We start from the raw sequence: 22,024 nt of genomic DNA, 5'->3' as shown, positions 1-22,024 counted from the left end.
GATGGTAATGTCCCCGCAGAATGACTGCACTGAGCCAGTCGTCATACTAATGTGTACTAAATTAAGACATATTTCGACTATTTTCACATTTTGGATGGACGTTACACCATTATAGCTTCCAATGTATTTGAGAAGGAGTGTAGTTTACAGTTGTTCAGCCAGGTAGATGTAGAGCATCGGTTTGCAACTGGCTTTGAAAGCAATATAAAACTTTATTGTCTGTTACATACAATGTAATGCCTTTGGCATTTTGGCAACATTGTAAAGCAGCTAGAAGACATACAATACATAATAGGCATAAAATACATAGAATACATTTTTCTTATGGACTGTATAGGGTGATGGTGGTGTCGATGTTGTCGTAATTAGGGTCAATCAAGTCAAAAAGTTAAAGGAATAGTTTGACATTTTGGAAAATGATTTGCTGTCTTGCCAAAAATTCGATGTGAGAATGGTTACCACTCTGCATTATGTATAAAGCTACGGCCAGGATTAATTAGGTTAATACGGTAAGTTAATGGGTTTGCTTGGTGGGCTATAATTTGTTTTTTGTAATCCATTTGTGTTGATGGTGAAAGATGTTGAGAAGTCAAAGTTGGCAGCTTGTATTAAAGCCTCCTATTTGGGGCTGGAGCGAGGTGTTTCTCAGGCAGGCACCATATTGTCTGACCTGTTCCCACTCTGTCCTCCTCTGCAGTGTGTGATTAATGAAACTGCAGGACGGACGGAACAATGAAGTCTCCAGAGTCATATTGTGCTTCTTAAGATTGCCAGTGGCGATGTGCCCCTGCGCCCCACCTCTGGAAACCCCAGGGAACCAGTGGACTTTTCCCTCTTGTTCAATTTTTCACCGGGCTTATTTCCTGTCATTTTTTTGGATCTTGACAGATTTGACAAAAGATAATCTAACAAGATATACTGAGAGTTAATTTCTATTTTTAAGCACACTGTAACTGCTGGTGTCTGCACTGTCTCACATCCCTAGGTGGTGTTTCCTAAACTAAGCATGTTGAATGATGCTCAATGCAATCCCCCTCAGGCTCAGAGAAGACAATTACAGGAATGCAAATGTCTCTGAAAGTTGCACGAGATAAGGTTTCTCTTTCCTTAAGCAGGTTTTGTTAAATTTGGGTCCTCACGTATTTTCCTTGAGGCAAAAAGCTTAGCATCTCTCCTTTTGTCACATTATTTTCAGCCCTTTGCAGAGATTCCTTTCCTACTGTATTGCTGTTTCATCTGTGAGAAAGTTTCCCTCCAATGTTTTGATGTGAGTTAAATATAATATGACTTGGCACATTTCATAACCACTTATTATTATGAAGTATAAACACACAGTTCAAGTAACATTTGACATTTAACAGTATCATTTAAATGTTAAGGTAACACTGGATCACAGCTCTGATATTTTTTGCCATTTTGAGCAAACGGATTCCATGAAATGTCAGCTCCTGTTGTCTTATAAATTAAAGGGTACTCCACCAACACATCATTAAACATCAAAATCTGTTTACAGATCTTGTATTGCATTATGTTCTGCCTAAAGTGATGTCACTTGAGGCAAGGCCAATTTGGGCTGAAGACTACGACTGTGAAAATTTAAAAAAATCGGGTGTAGAGTCTAAAAGAATCGAAGAAAAATTGAGCTAACTGCTTCTCATCTCTGTTTTAGGCTAGCAGCTCCAGGCTACATTAGCTGCTGCTAGCATCACACACCTGAATCACCAGTCAATCTGTCGCTGGTCAGGATGCATTGCAGGCAATGTAGGCTGCGGGTTTTGACAAGAAAGAGGAATTTATAGAATAAAGACCATTTCACTGCATCAATTTTCAGCGTTTTTGTAATTGTCCTTGTTATCTGAAACATCATAGGACACTTCTTCAACCTTTTTTCCTTGAATGGTTGTTTTTTAGTGGATATACACAACTGGATAATTTTTTTGACCTCAGTGGAATTTGAAAAGTGAGTCACTGTGAATCTGTTACCACCAAGTAAGAAACTCAAAACCTTTTCTTTCTTTCTGACAATGTCAGAGAGTCAATTACGCTCACGAGACGGGCTGTTGCTGCCAGCTGCCTCCAATATGCCACCAGCTGAAGTCTGATGTGTAAACGGGTGATCAGAAGCCTGAGAGAGAGATGGGTTACCGCGGTAAGCGAAGTGGTTTTCCCCAAAAAAGTTGTTAGGCCCGGCAGCCAAAAGTCGTACCACTAAAGGGACTTGAAGGTGTGTGTTTGAAAAAAAAAAGCCAGCTATTGCTAGCTATTTTTTCTCTCCAACAAATAACACACTTACTGTCGCTGACTGTGTGTCTGTGAGAAACTCTGACACAGACAGAGAGAAGACAGTTCAGCAGCACAAGCTTGATTTCCCTCTCTGACGTTAAATACACACTGAGTTATTCCTTAAAGGAGTTTAATAATCATGTTACAATATGTAAAATAAAATCTGCAATATTTGCTTTCATTACAACGCAAATGTTTGGAGTTGATCCTCTATCTTTACATTGTATGGAAATACTTGTTGGATTAAAATGCTGCAGTCCTCTTTTCCTGTGAAAAATACTTATCCTGCCACACCAGGTTGGCATGGCTCATGCATCGTTGTTTGCAGCACAGTGTTGAGTGTGTTTGGGAGTGTTGGTGGAACTGCAGTGCGTGCAAAACCTCCCGAGGGAGAGAGAACCTGCACAACAGTGAGAACCTGCAGTGTGTTGCTTTTTCCCCTCTTGAGTGTCTCTCACTTGTCCCGCATCATCAGTCTCCAGCCTGTCAGTGGAGTGGCTACAGCCCATGTCATTATAACTTGACTACGGGCATTTATACTGTAGAGCATGGACAGGTATAATAACCCACACATATTGTGAAATAGTTTAGTTGTCCTTCTATGAATTATTCTAGTCCAGAACATTTGAAAACCTAAACGGCAGCAAAATACCACATACTGTACTGAACTGACTGCAGACCATGATGTACTTGACTGCATGTGTCAGTGTTATAGACTTAAAATCAAAATCACTATTTTTGAAAGTGTGCCAGAGCTGTGGGTTTGAATAACTATAATACATATTAATAATGTCTTTACTGTGAAAAGGTGAAAGGATTATTTGGTGACCATTTGCTGGCTATAATGACTATACTGCCCGTGCTAACTTAGCCAGCTGTACCTAATTAGTGTCGATTGTTGGAGTAGACCTAACTACAAAATAAAACTCTTGGCTATGGTTGGTTAATGTTTTCCTAACAGTAAGCCAAAGATGATAGAAGAAAGAAAATGCTGCTGGGTATTATTTTCATGTTCTAAATAGATAAGAGAGTTAACTGTGTCTTTATGCTCAACAAAAGACTGACAGAGTGGTGGGTCTTTCTCTACATAAACAAGCTAGCTGATTACAGACATGTAGCTAGCCAGCAGCTTGTTAGCAAAAGGAGCCACAGCTGGCAGTTAGTGGAAGGGAGTCAGGATCTTGCAGTTAAAGTTTGAAGTGCTTCACCTCACTGCTATAATTGTTAAATGCTGTCATAATTGGTGCGTTAAATAATTTGATATAGCAAGTTAGTTTTTAAGAGTAAAACATTAAATATTTCCATAAAAATTATGATTTGTCACTTTACGATGTATTTATTCTTGACTTTGACAGTTTACAAAACTTTTCCAGAATTACTTACACTTTCAAGGCAAATGCCCCGTAATGCTGAACTGATTTATCTGTAAGCTTCAAAGAGGCTCATCTAGGAAAACAGTTAATTTTGCTGCAGCTGCTATCATGCAGCCTACTTGGCTGATCCAGGTTTGCAAGTGCATTGTCCTCAGTGTTGTGGTCAGGGAGGACTGATTATTACAACAAACAGTTGTTTCCATTTTGTCTGATAATGCGAATCAACCAGCAGCAGCACCACATTTAATGCCTGGTGCCAAGTATCCAGAATTGCTGTAAAGTGAAAAATCTTAAACCAAAACACTCTAATCTTATCGCTCCCTGATGAACAATACCAGTTGGATATCATTTAAAGTGCTGACAGCTGTTTATTTGTTCATGCTGCTCTGTGGTTGTTACATCATTGTGTGGCTGGGGCCAGTTCAAGTCTTTTTACAGCACAGCAGGGTCTTTTTGAAAGCTGCCATACCTGGAGTGCAATGGGTCACAATAAGCAAAAGATTTGAGAATGAGCGAGCTGAATGTGGCCGATAGGATCAACTAAAAAAGAAATGCTCTGAGCGACCTTGGTGACAGTGCTGTGCAAATGTCTTTCTAGTAAATCTCTGTGTAGATATTTGCCTTGCTCTACGCCAAGAAGGACACCTGATTTAAGTTCAACGACAATGATTATTAGATTAGAAATAAGTTAGAAATGTTTCATTTTCTATGGTAAATTATTTATCTAACAATGTAATCATCCTATATTTTAGTCTACTTAGACCAAACAAATATCTAAAAATATAGCGCCAAGCATTTTGTGCTACAGCACAGGAGCACTATGTGGGATCCATTTCAAGGAAAGATTAAAATTAGTTTTATATGTAAACCTAAATATATATGTTCTGTACATTTGTCTTACACATGTCCACCATTTGTCATTTCAGCTGTGAAGATCAGCAGACATCCAAGGCGGATTTTTCCTAAGCAATAAGGTAAGAAGCTCAAATGGGGGAAGCTGTGACATATACAGTATGTATGTGTGTTCTCAGCACTACACATGGTGTGCAGCACCATTTATGCCTGAAAGAGAAATATGAAACAGCTGATTGGCTTTTCATGAGATTGCATTAACTGTGAAATGACATATTTCAATAATTGTAATAGCGACATTGCACTTTGAATGTTATGATGTACCAGACGCACACTTGGGGCAAATTAAATCCTACCGTTTATCAACAACTGCTAATTTAGTGACGCTATGGCGCTGTTAAGTTTGACGCAACACCCTTTCAAAATACGATTTTCTGGTCCAAATGCTACGTCGAACGAAACCGACAACAACGGATGAACCTGTGAACAATTCTGATCACTTCTATCTTTAGTGAGATGCCTTCTCATTGATAGGAAAATAGCAAAATGACAATTACATAGTTGTGTTTTATTTAGATTTGTTCAAACGACGTGCTGAAACACAACAATGCGGCATTGTAAAAATATGAGGCTTGGACCGGCTTGGGCCTGGAAATCATATTTTTAAAACGGCGTAACGTCACAACTTAACAGCCGTATATAGTGCTGCAGTGGTGACGCATTTTAGTAGACCAACCCAAAAGTGTGCATCACCCTGGTTACAGGAAATTCTCTTAAAATATAAGGTCTGTGTTAAACACACACCTTATAGGTTTGACCTTTAGATCAGGCATTTAACCAAAAAAATTAAGTTAGGCTGGTAACCTGCTATACTGAAGGCTTTTGGTGACTTCCATTTCCATGTGATTGTCCTCTGCTGCATTTTTGTCTCTGCAAGACTTATCAGGATAAGGACCATATGGAAGCATACTGTAAAAGACTCGAAGCCTGGAATCTTTTTTTGCTGCTCTTACTGTAATTGCAGCAGCAGCTACAACTTCTCTGTATTTTCTCCCACGTATAGTTTGATGTTTGTTTCCTTTTTTAGTCTTTTATGATTCACTGTCTTCACTTACACAATCGCACACGTGAAAGCAGTGTTGGACCTGCGACATACAGCTTGTACTTCACCTCTAAGTATAAGGTATCCTGTCAGTCCTAGGAGCTGTTTGTGTTTAGTGAAAGGCTGAGGGTATATAAGCCAGACAGACTTGGTATAAAGTCGCTTTGTCAGGTACACTGTATTGATAATCATGTGATCTCTTCTTTGGACACAAAAGACGTTGCTAATTGCTTTTAGATCATTAATGGAAGACGAGAACTTAAAACAAAAAAACGAAATGTGTTTGCCTGCACATCTGCATCGCTCCATGACCGTATACAATAATGCAAATTTTCAAGCTGACTCAATAAGCTGTGGGCAGTTAAAGTAACTGGCAGCATCTGGTGCCCGGCCTCTTGGTGTAACAATGCTCCACCTCACAAATTAGGTTTACAGTTGCTGTGCATTTTCTTTTTTCCAAGAGACTAATTAGCTCTTATGTTGATATATAAGACTATAGGTAAAATATTATAATTTTGAAGATATGTTTCTGTTAGTCAGTGTTTAGCATTGTGCATCTCTAAGAACAACCTCTACTGCTCTAAGCTTTTCCTATTTATACCATTTGTATTTAAAAAAAAATACATATTATAAGTGTGTTGTGCTCTCAGTTTAATGTGGTAGAATACAGTTTAAGTTTCTGAGTACTTCAGTGTTTGTTATCTTAATGTTAACCTTTCCATTAAAGCACAGTGGAGGTCTGTCTTGTACATACTGTCCCTGTATCTGTCATGGCTGTATTCAACTATTTCACTACTTCATCTCCTGTCCACTCTGTTTGCTCACAGTTGATTGGTCAACCATAAACTATTCACAGTATAGTTTCTGTTGTCTGGATGTGCTACATAACTGTCCTTCTTGGCTTTAAAAGCATTCTTAGGCAAAGCCTATTTGTTGAAATATATGTCTTCTGTACACTTTTCAATAGTTCATACTTTGACTATCCTGGATAACTGTTTTGCTCTTGTCCATCAATAAATGCTCTTTATAGTATGCTTTGGGATTTTTTTTTAATGTCTGCTTTACGTTTTATTATTTAGGACATTTGCTGCAGTAGATGGGCAAGGAAGCAGTCTGTCTGGGAAATAAATCAGCTTTCTATGATTTACCCATTTTGGAAGGAAGTAAATTACAGTTCCACATGCTGTAGCGCCTCATTTTGTTTTTCGACATTTATAAATGACTAAGAGCTCTGCTATTGATTGGGAAGCTGCAGACCTAATTTTCTTATTTATTAACACTAATAGATCTTTTTTTTTTTTTTTTTTTTTACTGTTGCAGACATAATTTAAGGTTTATTCCCTCAGCCAGGAGGAATAAAACATTTAATTAGAACTGGCATATGTTTGTGTCTCTAGTTAGTATAATTACTATGTAAGAAGGTTTATTACATTTTAAACAACCCAACTTTTCCACATGGCATAGCCTTGAGTGGTTGTTCTAATGGATGTTTTTTTTCTGGGTGGTGTACTGTCAGCCACTTTCTTGCCAACTTGATCAATTAATTGTATAGACCTCCTAAGTGCAGCCGCTCTGCCATGTTTTCTCCAAAGAGAGAAATGTCTGTGCTGAAGATTGCTAAAGAGGTCCATACACAGCCTGACCGATCTCATGTTTAGACGTTAGACAGAGTTTAGACAGAGTGTATTCCTCTGGAGCTGGGCCAGTGGGCCCCAGCCAGGATCAACTCTGCAGTAATTCTTCGAGGACTGGGACTGCAACCAAACTCAGAGGGCTGCAAGAGGATAACGATCAGTGTAACAGATAATTACACATCTACATTTTGAATATTTCGTATGTAGTCTTAGCTGTTATTGGTAAAAGCAGACGTTAAATATCCTTGGCTGCAGTGTGATGGACTGTGGCTTGATTCATGAGGAATCATGTGTATAGATTTTTAAACGTGTAGTTGTGGTTGACACAGACTTTATTCACTCTTGTGACTGGAAAGGCAGAGGTCACATCTTACTATGACCAGGTGTTGAATTATTGAGAACACAGCAGCATCATGTACTGTACTTGGTAAACACGGACATGATGTCACACTCACAATTTACAGGTTTGTCGCAAACCCTTCTGGCTTGCTTGGCACCATTTATCAGGGTTCGTACGGGTGCTTAAAATCCTTGAAAATACTTGAATCTTAATGTTGTGTTTTCAAGCTTTGAAAAGTGCTTAGATTTTGGATAAAGTTCTTGAAAATGCTTGAAAGTGTATCTGCATTTCTTTCACAACAAATAACTAAAGAGTAGAAATTTAATTTCTTATCCTTCTGGTGTTACGAGACACACATTGAGTTGTTGATAGTGTATAATGTAGATGTATAATACCATCTCTAAAATCTAAATTTATCTCTGATAAAGTGAAATAATAGAATTCGATATGTCATTTACTTCAGCAGTGAGGTGCTCTAAAACCATGAAAATGGAACTCGAAAGTGCTTAAATTTGACCTTGGAAAAGGTGCAGAACCTTGAATTATTTATTTTCTTTCAAGCTTATAGAAAGTATGTGATTTTCAAGATTTTGGTTCAAGTATCAGTTTATTATTATACAGAGCTATCCCAATTAATCATTAGAAAATGAGTAACTGCCATGTGACGAATCATTCGTCGTCAACTTACCATTTATTCATTCCATCGTCTCGGTGCCTTTTACAAGTCTGGAGCATGACTGCCTCTTGACCACATCTTACTCTCTGACTCTTCCACGCATTCTTTCCTTCTACCGACAGACAGTCATCTTACTAGTAAACGTTGCTCATGCCTTGGGGATGGGGGATGGCCGAGGCCATCAACGGAGGCAATCACCACAGCAGCTGGCTGGCACCGTTGCGGTGATTCACCTGTTTTTCCAGGCAGGGTGGCCGTCTCATTGAAATGGTTGTGTAATCTTAGTTGCATCCCTGCCAAACAGAACAGACCTCAGTGTCCAGAAACCCATTGGCCTCCCTGGCATTCAAATCTAGGCAGCTTTCATTGGTCTTCCCTTTGAATTTTTTCCCCCTGCACTTAAGAGATGCCTATGTTTATGTGTGTGTTTTCAATAAAAAAGCCCTGACAGTTTTTGCAATAAGGGGGCTGATTTTTTTTGTGATACTCTCCAACAAAAACAAAATCAATATTGGCCTGATATTGATCGACCCACAGTCAATTACCTTTTTCCTTTTGTCCTGCAGTCATATGATCATGTTTCATACTCATTATACCTGCAACAATGCCAATATTTCAATGTAACAGCACGCACCGATTCCCACTAATGGCTACGGTCCTCACCATCTAGCCTATCTCTCTGCTTCTAATAGATTTTTATGGCAAATATGATTTATCCATACAGTATTCAAATATCTCTTTATACTGTAGGAGGCAGTGGAATTGTTATTGAGGAAACGACTCAGACTAAATCTTGGTCTGACAGCCAGAATTGTCCCTGGTTCATCTAAAAGGATGGCTTAAAAATGAGTTGCATAAAATCACCATAAAGAGCTCCTCAGTATGTTGTAAGGGAAAAATCTCTCTCAGTGTTGCCCTTAGCTGCCTAAGTATTCCCCTATGCTATGCTTGAAGGTCTTCAACAATCACTTTTACCATACCAATCTCTTAACACTCAAATGATTTGTACAACATAAGAAATTGGCTGAATTTATGGGGATTGATAAGGAGGAGAGATACCAAGATGCATTTTCCGGGACAGGAAAAACCCACTGGACACCATGAGCAACTATGTGCAACTTGTTATAGAGTGTAGATTTGACCATCAGTCCATTTTCAAAATCTCCACAAAACTTTCAACGGACCTTGAACTCTAAACTAGAGGAGCAGCAATGCCACGCCAGTGGTCATGTAAGTGTTTGATTGCTTTGAGGCTTTTACAGTCAGTTGTGGGAGATGTCTCTTTTACTGATCTGTAAAACACACTTAATTCAAACTTGACAGAAACAGGATAAAACTCACCAACCCTAGGTTTGGTCCAAATAAATCTTTAATTTGCGCCGTTTTCCTCAGCTATCTCCTCTTCTCGCTAAGAAGCGGCTCTCACTTGTTTTTTGGAGGCAGACAATTAAATTAGCAAAATAAATTGACAAATTGCTCCAAAACAACAATTTGCAATGTACAGTACCCAGCCAATTGGCGAAATATTCATCCTATTGCCCAACCCTAGCTAAGACTGACAATAATACATTTAAGCAAAGCTGTGACGGATGTGTAACAATGTTCACTGAAGCGCATGTGCTGTATTTTAACATTAACTTCCATGAAAGCCTTCGGCAATTGGCATGGAGATAACTTTGAGGCTTCCTGCAACACTCCTAAATGAACCTTAGGGAAATATTTTGCATAAGGGACAAACTTAAGGTGGTTTACGCAATGTGGCGATAGCCTTTAACTACACCAGAAAGTCCCACAAGTACGACAATTCCCTGAATAATTGTTAAATGCCCACCAAAGCACGGAGACTACATGGGGCTTTACTAAATGGCAGATTTTATTGATTCCCCATCTGTGTGATTTGTGTTTTGCCCAGGGTTTAGGGGTGTTTATGTGACCTGGGTACAAATGCCCAAAAAGGAAGAGGAATATTGTGTTATTTCTTCTCTAAAAAAGGTCCATAGTCCCGCTTTAAGGTATCAACTGTAAATGTACTCTTTATGCATAATGTCACCAGGTATTGTTATATAGCAGTGTGTCATATTGTATTTAAGCTAACACATGCTTTGCATGTAAAATGTTGTTTCTTGTTGCAAAGTAACTCATGCTGTCAAATAAATTAAGTGGAGTACAAAATGCAATATCTCCCTCTGACATATAGTGCTGTTCCCATATAAAGTAAAATGTAAATACTAAGTGTCAAAGTAAAGTACAAGTACCTCAAAGTTATGTTTAAATACGCTGCATGAGTAAATGTACTTTCCATAGACACACTTTCAGTTATTGAGACTGCTTTATAGGATATAGGCTAGGATTAAATATTTTGTTACCAAAGTTGTTTTATCATTCCATATTATAGATACTTCCATGTTTCATGTTTTTCTGTTTAGAGCCAAATGATTTATAACTTCTTTTTTAAAAAAAAGAAGATAAAATGGAAATGCACACATAAACATGCCTCATCTCTCCCTGTCTCTATAGATCCTGATGCTGGGAAGTGCTGACACAAACGTGCAGCGAGTCATATTTGTATGCAAAATAAAACCACCAGGGTGGTCTGTGTCAAATTTTGCGACTCTAACATCAATCAGTGACACAGAAATGCAACTCAGCTTTCCTAAGAAGAGTTCAAAAAGCAGTGAGTGCAAGGAGATGAGTGGGTGCTGGCCTGTGAGTTTACCAGTCATCTTTAAAAACAGTCTTTGTCATGGTGGTCTTCATGCTCACTGGCTTTGTGTCCTGTTGTGACAGGAGCGGGTTGTGTGTTGATTAACCTCTTGGAGCTGATTTCAGGTTTGCACTTGGAGAGTCTGTGTCACTCTGTTAGATACCGGTGTATATTGGTGACGCTTCATGAAGAGCTCCTTCTTATTGTGATGCGGTTGTGGTGTCTTTATAGTGGGGGTATTATGTTTCCTTCATCATGGGACTACAAGTCTAAAACAAGGGAAATGGATCATGGTGATATTGTTGATCACAGTTGGCGGGACAAAAAGTAACTGATACTGTACTTCAGAGCCACCTCACACGTGTTGGTCTCTTGTAGTGTGTACTTCTGATCCCGAAGTGTATGTCCGGCGTAATTGGACCCCATGTTCGTTTTCGGCATGAATATACATCAGATTACCCATCGAGACAAGTTTTTTGGGTGATCATCTATTAACAGAGAAATCCCGGAGAGACCCTAACACTGACTGACACTGATTAGCTCAGGACAGAGCGCCAAACGCATCTAAAACAGCTTTTTTAACCACTAATATTGCCTAAAATGGCACCAAACCTAGCATGATAACAGTCCCTACATATAAATGAAGCACCAATAATGTATTTAGCGAAGCTGTAGCTTATTACAAAGGACTGTTTTACAAGGCTACAAGCCTTAGCAGAAGGCTCTGTTTAGCCCAAACAAGTAAATTACTGAGTTCAGTTCTGTGGACCTTTTTAATGGACTAACTTCCTGTCAGCTGATGTCATTCACATACACTGCAACAGTAAATAAACTAGGACACATTTAGAACGTTTATGTTTATCTTTGAAAAGGTCTATTGAACTTCAATAGAACTGAACTCCAGTGCAATCGATTTTGGTCTGCCTGTCAATATGAACAGAGCCAGCTGCTTAATTTATGTGTAAGGACTCTTGTCATGCTGCTGCAGAGGTTTGGTGCAATTTAAGCAATAATAGTGGTTACAAAAGCCGTTTTGGATGCATTGTTAACCATGTCTGGCTTTAACTAGTAACAGATTTCTCTGTTAATAGTTTATCACCCAAAAAACTTGTCTCGATGGCTTTTTTGATGTGTATTCATGCCAAAAAGGTCCAATTACGCTGGAATCACTCTGCTTTCTGGAGCTACAAATCCAAACATAAATGTCCTTGATACAGCTTAGAACACATTTCCCCGGCTAACACTCAATAATTTGACCTTTTTTAAATCTTTGGCTATAAAAAATACATAATACAGCTATAGCTTTAACCTACAAATATATCAAGCAACAAATATGTCCATGCCTTATAAAACAGTAGATATTAGTCAGGCCACTACCAGTATCTGTAACCATGGCAACCTGTATTTGAACACATCCTCAAGTGGCAAAAGAGTAGTCAGAGTAATGTTAAAGGCTGGAACTATACTCTAACTGGAAAGCAAAAGCTAATTTTTTAAAGGTTAAACTAAAATTTGGGAGTGAATGAGGGTTTTAACTCAAGTGAGTTTGGGTTTTAATTCAGGATTAATCACAGCCTTCTAGTCTCATACAGCCACCCTTGTCTTCATGGCTTCAGATTTCAAATCGATTCCCTCCTCTAGTTCTGGTGAAGAGGCGGAATTGCTCCCAGGTCCATCCCTCTCATGGTTTACTTTCAGCTTGGAGACACTTTAGAAAACAAGGAGACAGGAAAGGGGAAAGAAAATAACCCTCATTTGTTATGGCCTCATAAAAAACAACAACAAGGTAATAACAATAAATTACAACGTTACATGCGACCGTATACTGCATTTGCTGAGTGAGGCATTGCCGACAAGCTCTATGTAAGATTTGTGGGAGCGTTGGCCAACTGTTTGTCTCTCCTCTGCATGAAACTCGACACCTTCGTCGGTGCTGCTGCCGACAGAGAGGTATCACCTGCCTCCCTGAGATGTTTGCCAAGCTCACTCTCTCTCTCTCTCTCTCTCTCTCTCTCTCTCTCTCTCTCTCTCTCTCTCTCTCTCTCTCTCTCTCTCTCTCTCTCTCTCTCTCTCTCTCTCTCTCTCTCTCTCTCTCTCTCTCTCTCTCTCTCTCTCTCTCTCTCTCTCTCTCTCTCTCTCTCTCTCTCTCTCTCTCTCTCTCTCACATGCATGCAAATGTGCACATGCAAAAACACACAGGCAGTATTTTCTGTATTAAGTCTGTCACCTGACTCCACCACCAACCAGGTGGATAATTACACTACAACAGTCTTTATTTCCCACATGTAGCTTCCTTTTTAAAGTGAGGGGTGTGAAGAGGTGTGTTTACCCGTGCATTTGCGTATATGTTTGTCAGAATTGACTTGTCCCATGGTGAAGAGCCATTAAACTGGAGTTTTTAGCTCTAAATAGTTGTAACCCTCCTTTTGGCATGAAGGTGAACCTATTAGTTCAATTTGTCTCAACATTTCTGAAGCAGCCGGAAAAAAAAGAAGTAAAAGAATGTTGTTTGTATTCATCAGGAACTTTAATTTCTTTTTCTCATTTTTTAATTTATACTCCCCCACTCTGTCTAAAAAAAAAAATTCTTGACCCTGCCCCTCCCTCACTCACACACAAGCATTTATTAAAACTTTTCTTGCTGGATGAAAAAGGCTGAAACACGTGGATTACTCTCTAATGATTGGCATGCTTTGATACTAACAGAGGAAATCAACATCAATCATAAATATTACTTCACAAGTTTACTTAAAACCTCATCATTGCATGCATGTACTTCCACATTCATTCCTGTGGACCTTCTTCGTAATTGATGTAATTGAATTGGTAGATCTAAAATACTTGCAACATTTAATCAGCCTAAATATCAGGCAGAGTGATATTTACCCAGTGTACCCTATTAACCTCCTGGCAACCGCCGCCCCATTCAGCCTGCTGGATGATGATGACCTCATACTGAACTGTGCCGGCTCACTCGTGTGTGACTAAGACTGTATGCTTTAGATCAGTTCCATATCTGCCTGTTAGTCAGAGAGAGAGAGAGACTCTAATGTGTTGTTTACATTGTGTTTGCATGGAAATGACGACAGTGGTAATAAAAAATATTCTGGTTTATTTGCTGCTGACATAATTTAAAAGAAAAGATTGGCTTGCTCCAGAAAAACAGTTTTATAGCTGATTCTGTGTGTCTTGGGGGGTGTCTGTACAGCTGTGAAGACACTTATACAAGTTAAACTTAAATGGTCAGTAGAGATGAGTACCAATAGAAGAGGTCAGCAAGCTGCATCTCTTTGCATGAGGCTCTAATAAGAGTAATACTTAGTATTTGAAGTGTTTGGACTGTGGAGGCTTTTACATAAATATCAACAGAAAAACTAAAATATGAGGAATAGATTTAACCGTCTAAATGTGAGCTGTAAATGTTAGAATGCCCTGTTTATATGTCACCTTTGTCACTTTATATCATCACTACATCACTTTATTTAGTTGTACTGTCACTTACTTTAGTAAGAAATACTGCTACACTTTACTGTACTTTACTGTAACTTAGTTCTGTAAGAAATGCTGCTACATTTTTAACACTGTTATCACTTATCGCTCATTATCACTCACTTATTTAGTTTGTACTTATCTTATTTCAATTTGCTGCTAAACTGCACGGTGCGAATTGTTGTATATTGTATATACCTACGTTTAACCACAATGTCTGTTGCACTCTGTCACATTAAGTTATTGTTTGATTTATTTTATGTTGGCTTTATTTTGATTTGATTTATGTTAGCTTATTGTCACTCTGATCCTTTCCCACCTTTGTATTGAAACTGTTGCAAAATAATTTCCCTCGGGATAAATAAAGCTTCTTGAATCTTGAATCTTGAATTATTCCTGTAGAGTATAAATGATCAATGTGTACATCGTCCATTATGACAACTTAAGATACAAATAAAGGTTGGATAATATATATATATATATTTAAATGTAATAATTATTTTGCTCACTGTTCAAGTGCCTTGTTTATTTAAAAAGCATGCTAGTACAGCAGTGGTATAGCCACAGCAGATATTCAATCAAATTCTGAACAAAAAAAAACCCAAAACAAGAATCAGAATAAAGCAAGTATTAATACTTGGCTTTCTAATTTTGATCTCCACTATAGATAAACAACCCTGGTTTGTACAGAAAGTGGTCAAAACAGTACAGTTAACTCAACGTGTCTCAAGTATCTAACAGATGTCGTTAGCTCTGTATACATTAGTTCACTTTGTGTAATAGGACCCGGTCACACCAGAGTCCCTTCAGAATAACTCAACTTGACCCAATCAATATTGCAATGTTGAAGCCTGAGAAAGTGGTGCATTACACAGCCTGATTATTTTCCTCTTGCAGACGGTGCATATATAAAGATGGTTCATAATATGTAACATTGTCCAGGGGGAAATTAGCCCCCCGTGCACTTGTTAGCCAGGAATCATTTCTTGTTAAGCTTGTTATAGTTTCAGCAGCAGACATGTCTAATTTAAACGTTCCATCTTGGCGTCTGCTTCATCATATATTTTAGATTTCTACATCAGATTTATCTTGAAAACAACACGATTGACTTTCCAGCAGCCGCATCTCCTGAGGCCATGTGGAGTGTGAAAGCCACTGTCATATGATAAGTTTGTATTGTGCTATGCTGTTTTCCATTGCAGCGCCCAGTGACATTGCTTTATGTAGGGATTCGGGAACAATATGCTTCTAACTGTATATTACAAAATGCCTCTCTGGAGGCAACAAGCTGCTAAATGAAAATCCAGCTGCATTCAAATGGTCATCCTTTTTATAGTCAAATAATGTTAATGTGTTTAATGTATATTTAGTATAAAAGTACTACTTCTATCACAAAGAAGATAAACTATAAATCTCTCTCTTTTCGGTGTCATATTTTTTTTCCCAAAGGATAACACAGAGGAACTAATTTACAGATCAGATCTGTGTTGTAGCAGACAAATAAAATGCACTTTTAACACAGTAATTCTAATCAGTGGTAAACCGGAGATGGACTAATTAACACGCATGTGTTCGCCCAGTTTGGCCCCGGGGTAGAAACTAGGTTAACAACATGCTCTGGCCAAATATTGAATACGTTCCCTGATCCAGAACTCTTCTAGGATTGGCCTGTTTCACTTGTGGGCTGTTCTATTATTGGATTAGAGGCCATGTTACTGTAATAGGGCCTTGACATTCCCAGCAGGCACTGCTCTACCTCATTGATCTATTAAACAATAGCTACAGGTTCCAGTGCTAGGTCTCATTTTCTTTCTTTTTTTTTTTTTATCTCATAAGCCTATATCACTCTTGGGCTGGCTGTTTTCACCCAATGATTGAATGAAATAATTGAATTGGCGGTGGCAAAATGTTGCCTACATTCCTCTCAATATTTAGTGTTCTTCATGCCTGTGTCGTCCTTCTGGTGTGATGACTGTATTCGTGGCATCTATGTCAAAGCCCCAGTCTCTTAGTTAGTTAAAGTCGAATACTACAATGCTTAACACAAACTATACCAGCAGCTCACATAGTTTGAAATTTGTTAACACTTCCTCTCTAGAAAAGTGCGTTTCCCAGTTCCAGTAGAATGGGTCTGCAGCCTCAGCCTCATCCTGTTTGTCTGCCCTCCTCCAAAATGACACATGCAGGGCGCCTTCACTTCTGCTCCAAGCCACTCTGTTGTTGAGAAGTACAAGAACAGTATCAACTTTCCTAGTGACCTCACAGCCACAAAGTATTTGGTAGCAGGTAGATGCATTTCTTCAGTGTGTGCCTTTGTTCTTGGATCAATACGATACAAGGCTAAAAAGCACCTCCGGGGCTCTGCTTGAAGGCAGCAGACTCTTTGATCGCTATCCTTTCTCTTTACTGTAGAGGAAACTAGGTGCTGACTTTACCTGGCTGAACTGCAACCGGTTTTGGGCTCTTCATCAAGGTTTTTTGCCTTTTCAGAAACACGTGAAGGTAAATTTTGATATGAAAATAGTAGATTGACAAACACATGACTAAGAGTCTCCAGCTATGCTAGTGGCTCTGTACTCAGACAAAGTGGTGCTTTGAGCTAAATGATAGTCACCAAAAAAACATCAGTTTTTGTCGCTATAGCTATTTTGGGATCAAAGTTATTACAATTGATCCTCTGGTAACTGTGAATGTGTTCACAATATTCATCATAACCCACCCCATAGTTTCTGAGATATTCCGTTAAAAAAACGAAAGCGTCAACCTCATGGTGGTGCTAAAGGGAAGGTTTTGGGATCTCCAAAGTCAGTGGGATTTATCCTCTGAAACCCTCACCCAATAGCCATTGAGATATTTTTCTATATTGGATATGGCTAAGCTTTCATGTAATCTAAATGTTGAACATCATGGATTTATATACTGTACATGCTGTATTAGGGCTGGTCACCATGCACAATCATATATTCTTGTAAATCCCTTTGAATTATCCAACAAAAGGTCGATCCACTGTGATTTAATTAGCCCTGAATGAGCTTCTGCTGTCGGTGTCAACCCCATGAAAAAATGTAGCTTACAACAGAGTGGTACTGTTGAATATTTTTTTGTTATGTGAGCCTGCAGTAGATCAAAGACGTGTAGGTGTAACTAGTGCGGTTGGGTTTAAAGTCAGGAGGGGTAGAGGCGCTTTGTGCTTATGCATTACAGTGTGGGATGGTACAGCGTGTTAGTAATTATGGATTTTTGTGTTCATTGTCTGTGTCTGTTATTTTTCCATGCAGTGGTGGTTCAGTGTTTGAGGCTCACAGGGTTTACTTTTAAAAAATGTTGGATGTAAAATTGCATGATTTCTTATGACTGCAAAAGGCACTTACATTATGAGGGTATGGCAACTCCTCTCTTTTGCATTGAGGAGCAAGCTGAAAAGGTAGGCGAGTAAAATTGACCTATAAAAGATGAAGGCCGATGGCACCGCGGTGCAGCAGGTGTATGGGCTGTTCAGTCAGATACAGCAGGCGGGTAAATAAAGCATGAAGGCAAACAGATGGGCTCGCATTCAGATGGATTTACCAACATGGAGAGAGATGGAGACAAGAGTGTTGGAGCAGGTTGCTGTAGATAAACAATGCTGTAGTCATCTCTGAAAACACAGCTCTTCTTCATCTCATGTAGAAATACCTCTCATGTATTTCTGCTTGGTTTATCTGTTCCTCACAGCGTGCAATCGTGAAGTCTACTGCTAAAACTTCTTGTGCTTCTGCATCTGTAATTTTATCAACATACTACTCTTAAATGACCTGAATAGGCTGTTTGAGCACAGAAAATGTCAAATCCAGGATAGGTTAATGGAGCCATTATTATATACTGCATTACTGGATTTAAGACCGGCTTTTCATTCAGTATTTTCTCCATGCTAAGATTTGAGTTTGAGAGAGCCCTTCAGACATGTTTTTGGCAAGTGGAATGGCTAAAATGGCACCACTTCGGTCCAGACTCAGCAACCATTGGATGAATTGCCATGACATTCAACAGACATTCATGTTTTTCTTCATTGACTATAAAGAATCCTTCACAAATAAATAAATACAGTATATGCATATCTTTGGTATTTATCTTAGACCGTCTAACTTATTATTGACCCTCTAACTTATTATTGACCTGAATACAGTCGGCTGTTTAGCCCATATAAAATTCCAGGATTGGATAATGGAGCCATTTTTTTTTATAATATATTGAGTTATTTGATTAAAATATTTTTCCATTCAACATTCCCCCCATGATAAGATATGCCCTTGAGATCTATTATTATTGGCTTTATTGAGGTGATGCTCCCAACACTGCACATAATTTGTTTTGTGAGGCATGACTTGTATTTAAAAGTTTGATGTTAAACATGTTGAATGATGTTTACGGTCGTGTGTTGATGAAACAAATCAGTCCTTATTGTAAATGTGTTGTTTGTGTGCCGTAAAAGAAATCACTCAAAGAGGATTCAAATCAGGGCTCCACATGGTTTAAGGAAGGATAAATAAACCATGGTGTGTGATACTACTCATTTGCATGCCAAGACTGAAAATAGTTTTGTGTGCGCTGATTAAGTAATGTTTGTATACTTACGAAATTATGAATTTTAGGCTTTGCTTTGCCAGTTTTTGCCAATTACTTCTGTGTAGCAACACAGGACAAATATTTATTTAGCTGGATGTTTTAAACTAATGTGGTTGGTTTGAAAGAGGCCTGTGGGTTCCTCAGCTGGGGCTCATGGCCAATTTGTTCAGGCCTACCTCAGTTAGGGCCGGGCAATAATTCTGTTTGATGAATGATCTTCTTTTAATGGAATCATATTGTGATGGAATCATGTATTAAGATATTCTGATGCACAGTTACGTCTTATCGTCTAAATTGAAAAAAACCAAGCGCATACTCAAATGTCTCCCCAAAAATCTGATAAGCATTTTGAGGGAATATCAAGATTTTGTTTTTGACCTTACGTCAGAATACAATAGTGGATACAGCTCAGGACAGGGCTCTCTGTGCAAAAGTGGCGGAATAAAGTAATGAGAATAATGTATAAAGGTCTATTTGGAACGTTGGTTTAAGCGTTTTCTAACAGCCGGAGATTCTTCATTCATTCAGCTTTACTGTTCAACTCAAGAATTCTGCGAGTTTCACATTCCACAGTGTAGATAGATCAAACTATTGTCTTAATCTGATCATTTTTGTGCATCCATGTAAACATAGTCAGTGTACAGTGCTGGAAACATTTATTTTTTTAGTCTATATATTTTCACGGGAAACTTATGCACTAAAATGAGAAAATACTCAGTACTTTTATTTGTCAAATATTTAATCCACACAGGAGTATACAAAAATGAGGTAAAATATAATAATAATAATAATTCACTCTGTTATTTTTATTGTTATTATTCATCTTACACACACAGACCTGAAGTACACACACATGCATGGGGGTTTGGTACTCAACGTCAGCTCAACAGTGCCAAGGAGATGAACTGGCACCTCTCCAGCCACCAGTCCACACTCCTTACTTGGTCCATACAGGGACTCAAACCTACGGTTCCCAGCTAAGTCCACTATGGGCTGAGTTACTGCTGCCCCAAACATGATGGTAAAAATGCAAAAAAAATGACATTTCGATATCATGGTTGATTTTGAAGTACAAGTCATCAAACTACCAAATCCAAAGCATGAAAAATAAGCTAATGTCTATATAGGACACGACTAACGACCAGGACACGTTGGCATTTTTACTCCTCTGTATGCCATACATTGTACTCTATATTATCTAATACAAAAGTTTCTGAATGGGTGACAAAATGTGCTTGAAAGAAACTGATGTGTACATGCAGATGCTGGAGTCACATCAATTGATATTGATTGAATAGGCTGCATTTGTAGATCTGCTGGTTTCTCATTACAAATACAATTACAGGGAAATGAAAAGGCACCCCAGGGTGCGGTGGATTACAGTAAAGTAAAAGATATCGAACCATGATGTGGTATAATGACAAAGTACGAAAGTGCTTTCTGTGTTTAGCTACACAGCCATGAATAAGCTTTCTCTATAGTTTATACAGCTGGGTGGTGGTTCCATCATATTATTAGTTTATCGTGTTCTTTCCTCATTTCTTCCTCTTATCTCTTTACTGTTTCCTGCCACTTGTCTGCTCATTCTTCAGACTTGTAGAGGCTGATGCTGCAGCGATTACAGTATAAAAGTGGAATATCACATTATTTCTGTTTTTCGGAGGTGAACAAATAACACCACCAAAGGGAAAAAAAAAACAGAAAAAGGGAAAAACATAAACAAACAAACTGTGACTCTTATTTGTAGTATTTCAAAAATTCGTATATATACTTTTAAATCACTCTCAGCCAAGTCAGCGATTTCCACAAAGTCACTGTTGTTGCCTTCATTCATTGAAGTGAGGTTGTATTAGGTACTTATCCATAGTCTTCGTATAATAGATAGCGCTTGGCACACCCCTAGTTTGGAGAAACAGGGAGGAGAACAAGCACAGAAGCTCATCCCCTGTAGATAGGGGGTAGCAGCAACACATTTCAGCCACCTAAAAAAAAAAAAAAAAAAAAAAAAATCAATATTAATTGAAGTGTATGCTGTAATTAGAATATTTTCACTGATTTACCTATCAGACAGCCCTGTGTACGTTTGCACAGGGGGTAACGTAAGTCATTATCTATGGTCTTGTCAAAGCCAGACTCCCATTAACAAAAAAAAAAGTAATTTTACCTGGCAGTACACAGGATTTGCTGGTCTATCCCTGCACAATGACACCGTACATAGCTTAGCTTTCATGCCGTGACTCCTGTCTGCTCCTCCAAACTGGAGGCATGCCGACCGTCATCTACTACAGGTTGTGCACTGACAATGGATAAATAACTCATACAACCGCACTTCAAAAACTCAGGCTCTGGCAGTGTGAGTGATTGTAAGAAAGTATTTTGCTTTGATCAAACTGCTGTCAACAAGAGGTTTGTTGAAGTGCTTGACTGATTTGAAACCGAGCCCAAAGCAATAACTGAGACAAGGCTACTACTACTTAAGTGCACCAATGAAGGAAGTTATTAAGCCCCTTCCGAAATATTTCATTCTGAGAATTTGCTTTAATGATCTGCTACATCGACATCTTTGGAAGGCTGCCTTAAATGTTTTTTATTATGATTATTTCTTAATATTATAATACATAATAATTTTTAATTGCAGAGATGAATGCCTTACTCTCAAGTTATTGTACATCCTTTAGATAATATCTAGTTGTACTATTAGCACAGTTAGCTTCAGGATATGAACAATAGAGGATGTCAGCGTTGTGCCGGATAAACACCTTCACTCCTGTATGCGAACACATCTCACATAGGAAGCAGATTCTAAACGTCTGAGTCAGGGTCAGAAGCAAGCGGAGCAGTTGAGGGGCTGTTTGTGTACTTCAGCCGTTGCCCGGACCGACCCCTCACCTTTGACCTCCTGGCACACAGGGGCCTTGTGTTCCTATTAATCCCAGACAGGAGGTGCTCTGTTAGGGAGGTCACAG

General features: G+C 38.7%; 1 protein-coding gene across 2 annotated transcripts in view; it reads left to right on the top strand.

Annotated features, from left to right (window-relative positions):
• The window catches only part of LOC310945286 (talin-2), a 97,765-nt gene that overhangs the window by 22,309 nt on the left and 53,432 nt on the right, over window positions 1-22,024 (top strand). For both annotated transcript variants that reach the window (XM_083911330.1, XM_083911331.1), the window contains exon 2: window positions 4,583-4,630. The gene's annotated coding sequence lies outside the window, so the exon portion shown is untranslated. The remainder of the gene's footprint in view (window positions 1-4,582; window positions 4,631-22,024) is intronic.

This window comes from Echiichthys vipera, assembly GCF_963691815.1.
Source record: "Echiichthys vipera genome assembly, chromosome: 1".
Classification (NCBI taxonomy): domain Eukaryota; kingdom Metazoa; phylum Chordata; class Actinopteri; order Perciformes; family Trachinidae; genus Echiichthys; species Echiichthys vipera.
The sequence above is the reverse complement of the archived record's forward strand: the minus strand, read 5'-3'. Positions and strand labels throughout refer to the sequence as shown.